General features: G+C 44.3%; 1 long non-coding RNA gene across 1 annotated transcript; it reads left to right on the forward strand.

Moving 5' to 3' along the window:
- Positions 1 to 3,544: 3,544 nt before the first annotated feature.
- LOC117055763 lies at positions 3,545 to 5,122 on the forward strand. The gene is made up of 2 exons (XR_004427672.1): positions 3,545 to 4,003; positions 5,042 to 5,122. It is a non-coding gene; the product is annotated as an uncharacterized LOC117055763 (long non-coding RNA).
- Positions 5,123 to 5,701: the final 579 nt, after the last annotated feature.

Raw genomic sequence — 5,701 nt, forward strand, 5'->3', positions numbered from 1 at the left:
ACAGGCTGGAATTATTCAAATACATCGTCCACATTCCACACACAGAGACAACTAGAGCAAAATTATACCATTGGCTTGGGTTTGTGTAACCTGGAGAATGGAGTCCAAGCATCACTTTCATCACAGACTTCTTGTTGACCTTGATCAATTCAAAGTATCATCGGTAAAACTGAAATAAATGAGATGCCTCTTGGAAAGGGAAATACCATATTTTTCTGTATATTCAGTTCAATTCAATAATCTTTATTAGGCATAACAGACCAGACAATTTCAGAACAGACATTGTGTATAAAATATATAAGATATAAACTCAGCAAAGTAAGGCTTGTATTAATTAAATCTTTAGCACTAAAATTCACTACTAATCCATAAAAAATAACTTCAGACTTGTCATAACAAACCTTAGTTAAAACATCAGTTGGTATAAATGATATAACAATATATCAATTTTTCCCCGTATATAATACTAGGGTTTTTTTTACCTTAAAAATAATGTCAAAAATTAGGGGACATCTTATACACGGATACATCTCCCCCCATTTTCTTAAATCTGAGTCCCCAAAAATAGGGGGTGTCTTATAGATGGAAAAATATGGTATATTGTTGTTGTTGTTCAGTCATTCAGTTGTGTCCGTCTCTTCGTGACCCCATGGACCAGAACACGCCAGGCAAGCCTATCTTTCACTGCCTCCTGCAGTTTAGCCAAACTCACGCTAGTCGCTTCAAGAACACTGTCCAACCATCTCATCTTGTGCCCTCCATCATTCCCAACATCAGGGTCTTTTCTGGGGAGTCTTCTCTTCTCATGAGGTGGCCAAAGTAAGGCAAGACTTGTTCACACTATGCAATAATAATAATAATAATAATAATAATAATAATAATAATAATAATAATAATAATTTATAACCCGCCCATCTGTCTGGGCCTCCCCAGCCACTCTGGGCAGCTTCCAACACAATATTAAAATACAATAATTCATCAGATATTAAAAGCTTCCCTAAACAGGGCTGCCTTAAGATGTCTTCTAAAAGTCTGGTAGTTGTTGTTCTCTTTGACATCTGGTGGGAGGGCATTCCACAGGGCGGGTGCTACTACCGAGAAGGCCCTCTGTCTGATTCCCTGTAGCTTGGCTTCTCGTAATGAGGGAACCGCCAGAAGGCCCTCGGCGCTGGACCTCAGTGTCTGGGTAGATCGATAGGGGTGGAGACTCTCCTTCAGATATAATTAACTTGTGGGATTCAATTTGTGCAGTGTTGGGTTTGAATTTTGGGGTTGCAGGTTCAAATCTTGCTTCAGCCACAAAGCTCACCCTGGGTGACCTGAGGCCAATAGCTATCTCAACAACCTAGGCTACTTCAGCCATGGAAGAAGGTTGGGCTAAAAATGAATAATAACCAAGTGTGCTGGTGGCTGTGCCCACTGGTTTTATAAAGAGATTAGACAAATATAGTATGAGCCCACCTCTTGTATTCTCTTTGCAAAGCCCTTTGCAAATTTGATATTGCAATGATAGCCTGGAAATCAGGGGTGCTGTCAGGCAGTGGTTCAGGGGAGCCAAGCCCTGGATCTTGTGTGATGGGCTCTCCTATCCCTCCTTTTTAAAAACAACTTTGTTTAGTGGGTGGCTGGGTGCTGAAGAGACCCACATCCACCACCATAATTTCCCAGATGCAGATTTTACATATAAAGTAACATAAGCAAGCAGTATGCAAGTTTGTGTCATAGGTCTGTGCCACAATCCTTTGAGTACTTAGCAACACCTCTGCTGCAGATACCCCACCCAAAGGTACTTTAGTATCAAATGTGAGCATGCTCTTCATTGTCACTACATGCATGGGGAATCCAGATAAGCTAACTTGTCTACAGCACTTAATTTGAGCGAAGTTCAACTCTGGAGCCACTTCAGCGCCCAATTCCAGAACACGTGGACTGGAATCAGTTGGGGGCAAATTTCTTATCAGCGTGCTGATCATTTGCAGAAGAAAGTGCCTCTGCACATGTGCAAAGTCCTCTAGCTCCAGCACTCCTGAGTCATCACAACCCCCCCTCTACAGTTGTGGGTTTGGGGAACCCCTGACACCTCTCCTTTCAGAAATTAAGTGCAGTTCATCCGGAGCGTGTCACGGACACCAGCAGCCCTTTCCACTAAACTGAATTTTTTGGCTGCTCGGGCCGCCCATGGAAAATCCGAACCTCATTCTCTTTAGGGCGGGCACTTCTCGTCCTTCGGTTTGGTGGGTTGTGTGGAAGAGTCTGTCATCGCAGCCCGGAAAGGTAGAGTTGCTCTTCATGGTCAGAGACCACCGACTAAAATAAAATAAAATAAAATAAAATAAAATAAAATGCCTGTATCACGTGGATGGCCGGATATCAGAAGGAAAGTAAATCCAAGCTTCCTTGTCTTAAGGAGCTCGCAGAGGGCGCCTGGAGGGAGTGGAAACGAGTTATTATTATTATTATTATTATTATTATTATTATTATTATTATTATTATTATTATTATTATTATTATTGATGATGATGCTAAATATAGCGCATGGGCAGTATGGGTGCCGCCGCTCCCCTCAGTCCCCCTCCCCACCATTTCCATCTGTGTAAATTCCAGGTCTCCTCCTCCGCCTCCTCTCATTTATCACAAAGGCTCGTCCAAACTGCTGTCTTCTTGCGCCCCCCACTGCTGACGAGCCGCAGAGATCAAAAGGAGCCACATAGCCCATTTCTCTCTTCCCTTTCCTTTCCTTCCCTCTCTCCCTCCCGGCACTGAGGGCTCCGTTTGGCGTCCAGGCTTTGCTTTTGCGCGCGTGTTTGCTGCCTCTCTCCGGAGCGACTTCTCTTTCCCCTGCAAAAGAAACCTCCTGCAACTTTGCCGGGGGGGGGGGAGAGGAAAGGACGACGGTTCCCTTCGCAGAGATATTCCGAGTCCTTCCTGGACTGCAGAGCTTGGCAACGGAGCCTCTCCAGGTGGGGACCGATTCCTGGACGAACCCCGGGAGCGAAATTTGGGCTAGCCTAACGGGTCCGATTGCCAAGCAAATCCTGAAATGGACCGAAATTTTCACGCTTAGCCCATTTCCTTGGAGGAAAGGTGAGAAACGGGGGTTTCTTTGTTTCTGTTTCTTTGGGGAGGGGATGGCGGGTGTTTTAAAAGTAGCAGGAAAATAATAATGGTGAAGATCTAGGGCAGGAACCCGTTTGCCCCCACCCAAGGTATTTGTTGGACTCCAACACCCAAGTATGGCCAAGGGTCAAGGGTCATGGGAGCTGCAGTCCACCTGTCTGGAGGGCCACAAGTTCCCCATCCCTGACTTAGAGAGGTGACTTCAGCAATGGACGATATGTGCTTCTTTTATATTTCAGGCACTCGGCTTTGTTCCCACTAGCCTGCAGGAAGGTCAGATTTTCGGGAACCGAATTAATGCAGACTTTGACTGCTGGTCCTTTGTTTTTAAGAGTATCTGAGCCCTTACACTCAATCATTACCTATCACCACCGTCATTGTCATCGTCATCTCTGTACTACTGCACAGGAGAAGTATTCTGTGTAAATCCAAAACTTGTGGCAACACAGTCAAGGGACCAAAGTGTGATGTCAGCAAAATTATACACAGCCAGTAAGAGAGCATAGAAGGGATCCCTTAAGACTGATTCATCACTATTTGACTCCCCTCGATCAGCCTGCATTACTCACCATTGCAGTGGTAAAAAGAGGGGGGTTTCCTCCAGCTATTATGGCTATATTCTATTTCCACTGTCAGAACCAGTATACCTCTTAATATCAGTTGCTGGGCTTCACAAACTGGGAGAGTACTACTCCGCTCAGGACCTGATTTGGGGCATCTTGCTGGCCACTGTAAAAACAGGATGCTGAGTAGATGGCTCTGTGGCCTGATCCAGCCGGACTCTTCTTACGTCGCTGCCCTTTAATGAAGGATTATTGGCAAAGGGGAATTCTGACTCGCTTTAGCGACTGTGAAGCCCCAGTCCCCATTCACTCGAAGCATTAAGGTATGTGGTGTAAGATGCTGATCTATCTACCCCAATGTTATTTTTCTGTCTAATCCTGTTCTTCAGTCCTACCCACAAACCAGTAAGGCCGAAGCACTGGACTTCATCGTTTAAAGCAGCTGAGTCTATGGGCGGCGTACGGTGGACACGGAACCGCCAGCGATTCACAGGTCGCGCAGCCTGGAGACCCTTGAGCGCTTTTGGACCAGTGTGTCTGCCTTTCTCTGCCTCTGCCTCAGTTTGTCTTCTCTGAAATGGGAATGTTAATCGTCTAGGATTGAAGGATTGCCTCGAGAGTAAGATGCAAACTGCGAGGCGCGTTGTGTGGCCTGCGCAAAACAAAACCTAGCAAAACGCTCGGTCGAGCCGAAGCTCAACCCTTGAGGAACTCGCTCCTCTTCCTTTAACTCGGAAGTCAATCCCAGTTTTCAATGAGGTTTCCTCGCTAGTAGGCGTGTTTAGGGTTGTAGCAGAATCCCAGTGGCAGAATTAAAAGAACTGTTGCATTGAAGCCAATGGGACTTAAAGGGCTTAACTTGGCGTGGGCTTTCGCTCCCAGTTTAATTTCGGGCTCATCTGACTGAGAGATGGACGGTTGACGTCAGATATCAGTAACAAAGAGCCCGGGGGCCGCTGAAAGACAGGCACATTTTGGATGGCATTTGCTAGTCTCTCAGGTGCCACGGGAACCCTTCCTTTTGTTTTGCTGCAACCGACTAACATGGCTACCCGCCCCGAAGCAGAAATGTTCCAACACACTTCCGAGTATTTGAATGGACGTGCTGTAACGGCATGGTAATAAAATCTGCTTTTCCATTCATTTTAAACTGTTTATTTGAAAGGTGTTTTTTTATTACGCGCGTGAGTGCGTGTTTGCTCGTTCAAAGCCCCGACTCCAATTTTAATCATTCCTTTATTGTTTTACTGTTGGTAATTAGGGTAATTTATTAAAGCAAACAAACTTCGAAACTAATTGCATCTGTGTTTTCCCTCTTGCATAAGTGTGTATCCGAACCTCGCTCCTTTCTACTTTTCTAGGTGGCTTCTGTGGGGTGTGTGAAGAACTCTGAAGGAAATGAATAGCTCCAGCCTGGAATAAAATCCCTCCCCTTAAAAAAACAAAACAAAACAAAACCAGGACACCACGTTTATATTACAGTAGGACGATAGAAAGGCATTTTCCTGATTGCAGTTGGTGGAACAAGAAATATCTACCAATACCAAAGGTGTGTGGGGAGTCGCACAGATATTTAATGTCCACTTTTTTTCTTGAATGGGAAAGCTTTTAATGTTTGATGGACTACTGTATTTTAATATTTTGGTGGAAGCCGCCCAGATGGGCGGGGTATAAATTTTTATTATTATTATTATTATTATTATTATTATTATTATTATTATTATTATTATTATTATTATTTTCTCCCCGCGCCAAAAAAAAAGTTAGGTGAAATCCTACTTGTTTGAATGAGGTTGTTTATAATCGCAAGTTTCCTGAAGTTGCTTTTGCTTCCCAAACAAAAGAATCGGGGACAATTCTGAGACAGAATTAACCAAGTATAAATCGTTTCATTGATCACCTTGCATAAATGAACCAATGGATGCCTCCGGTCGCCCACCTGGATTCGAATAAAGTAATACCACTGAGTTGTTGTTTCGAAAATGTCTTCCAAAAAAACATTAGACGAGGATCGATCGGGA

This window comes from Lacerta agilis, chromosome 12, assembly GCF_009819535.1.
Source record: "Lacerta agilis isolate rLacAgi1 chromosome 12, rLacAgi1.pri, whole genome shotgun sequence".
In the NCBI taxonomy this organism is placed as follows: Eukaryota; Metazoa; Chordata; class Lepidosauria; order Squamata; family Lacertidae; genus Lacerta; species Lacerta agilis.